The sequence below is a fragment of the Neovison vison genome, chromosome 1 (assembly GCF_020171115.1).
Source record: "Neovison vison isolate M4711 chromosome 1, ASM_NN_V1, whole genome shotgun sequence".
NCBI lineage: Eukaryota > Metazoa > Chordata > Mammalia > Carnivora > Mustelidae > Neogale > Neogale vison.
Window position 1 is genome coordinate 148,165,268 of NC_058091.1, and position 2,615 is coordinate 148,167,882.

Below are 2,615 nucleotides of genomic sequence, written 5' to 3' on the forward strand. Positions count from 1 at the left end.
TCCTGACTCCCTGTACCATTTTATATTCCCACTGTCGTTGGTGTACTAGTGACTGAGTTTCCCACATCCTCTTGAGAATGGGTGTTGTCATGACTTTTGTTTTGTCCATTCTGATGGGTGTAGGGTGATATCTTATTGTGGTTTTAGTTTCTATTTCCCTAATGGCTAACGGTGTTGAACATTTTTTCACGTGCTTATTTGCCATCTGTGTACCATCTTGGGTGAAATGTTGAAATGTCTCTTCATGGCTTTTATCCATTTTCTGACTGACTGAGTGTTGGCTTTCTTTTTAAATCTGTTCAGTTTTGGGAATTCTGTGTGCTGACTGTTGTCACCTATGTGATTTACAATTGTCTTTTCCCAACTTGTAGCTTGTTTTTTTCAACTGCTTCATAGTATCTTTTGCAGAGAAAAAGGTTTTCATTTTGAAAGGATCCGATTTAGCTCTTTTCCTTTTAAGCGTTGAGCTTCAGGTATCAGGTCAACGGAATCTGCCTGACCCCGGGTCCTGAAGATCGGCTATGTTATTTTCTAAAAGTTTTATAATTTTACTGTTCAGTCTGTGATTCATTTTAATTTTTGTGCACAGAATGAGGTATAGGTCAGTGTGGGTTTTATTTTTGTTGTGTTTCGTTGCTGGGTTTTGTTTTGTTTTTGTTTCTGTTTTTACCTATGGATGTTGTCAAAAAGACAATTCCTCCTCCGTTGAAATTTTCTTCTGGTCTACTGTGAAAAGTCAGTTGGACACATTTCTATGGGTTAGTGTATATTTTTAAGGGAAAGAAAAAAACAAGATGAACACTGTGTATGTGCTTGTACCATTCATTTAAAAGGGTGTCTTAGACATTAAGGTTCCTTTTTTTTTTCTTTTTTTAAGGATTTTATTTATTTGACAGACAGAGATCACAAGTATGCAGAGTCAGGCGGGGAGGTGGGGGAGCAGGTTCCCAGCTGAGCAAAGAGCCCTAGGCTTCTGATCCGGGATCCCAGGACCCTGAGATCATGACCGGAGCCCACCCAGCCACCCAGGCGCAGCCCCCCACCTTTGTTTTTTTGAAAGAAGGGTCTGTCTTCTGCTCAGGTCCTCATCCCAGGGTCCTCGGAGATGAGGGGAGCTCAGGCTCCCTGCTCAACGGAGAGTCTGCCTCTCCCTCTCCTTCTGCCCCTCCCCCGCTCATGCTCTCTCAAATAAATAAATAAAATCTTTAAAAAATAAAAATACAGAGTGGACTGAATATTATGCACACATAACTCTGGATAGTTGTACAAAAACTCATTTCACTGTGGAGGGAAATTGAGCAGCTAGAGTACATAGATAGAAAGGACATTTCCCCCACTGCATGTATCCCAATATCATTTGAGCTTCAGATCATGATTATTATGTTTAAAATAGTTTAAATATCAAAATTCTTAACAGGCAATGAAAATACACTTTATGCCAGTTGATTACAACTTTATTTTGAACCTTGATTTCCAGTTACATGGGAGCAAATGATTTTACTATCTTCGGATAGCATTATTTCTGGCCCTTCTTTACTTACTTGTCCCATAAACAGGCTGGGGTTGTGTTAAACAAACACGAAATTCCAGATCAGCCTCACACAGATACATGGAACTATGAGCGGATTGGGAGATAGCAAGGAAACAGTTGGGATGCGAGAAAGGAAATCGTTGAAAAGGTGACAGTCTAGGGCACCTGAGTGGCTCAATCCTCAAGCATTTGCCTCAGTTCAGGTCCTGATCTCAAGGTCCTTGCTTGGCGAGAAGCCTGTTTCTCCCTTTCCCACTCCCCCGCTGCTGTGTTCCCTCTCTCACTGTGCCTCTCTCTGTAAAATAAATAATTTTTTTTTTTTAAAGTCACAGTCTGGTGGAGAAGCAAGCATTCCCACTTTCTTTCTTTTTAAAAGAGTTGCCTTCAAGCAGGATTTTGATAGCCTGAAACACCACAGTATCTCTGAAATTTGGACTCTTTTTGGGAGAAAAGAAAACATTAGGACTCCGTTCAAACCTGTATTTACTGTATCACTAAATGATACAGTAATTATGATTTCTTTTTTCTTCCAGATTGAGAGACTTCATCATAGGCCAGTTAATCCCAAGACCAAAACAGCGAAGTTTAGTAAATGAGCATATATCGCTTATAGTTCAGGTACAATTCATGTTTCTTCGGACTTGAAGCAATGAGGGATTTCAAAGCAACCTGCAAGATGTCAAAATGCCCGTAGTCGGCAGGATTCGAACCTGCGCGGGGAAACCCCAATGGATTTCTAGTCCATCGCCTTAACCACTCGGCCACGACTACACAGTGAAGTCTTCTCCTATATCAAATAAATAGCCATACGTACCTCAGCTCTCCGTAGGATCAAACTGCACACTGTAAAGTGTATTTGTGGTCGATCTTCCCTATCCTTTAACATCATCTGAATGACAATCAGGCTGTCGCACCACCTTGGCAACTAACACCCTTTTCTCAGAACTGGAAGGACTCCTTATTCTGACAGATGGTTGGAATGAGATCAGCTTCTGATGAAGAGTCATGAGACACATCCCACAGCTGGAACGAGCTTTAACATTCACTGCAGGATTACATGCAATGGTTATGACTTTTAAAAACT

The 2,615-nt window shown here is 41.0% G+C and overlaps 1 non-coding gene across 1 annotated transcript; it reads right to left on the minus strand.

Annotated features, from left to right (window-relative positions):
- Positions 1-2,220: 2,220 nt before the first annotated feature.
- On the minus strand, positions 2,221-2,302 carry TRNAS-AGA. The gene has a single exon. It is a non-coding gene; the product is annotated as a tRNA-Ser (tRNA).
- Between the last annotated feature and the right edge of the window lie 313 nt (positions 2,303-2,615).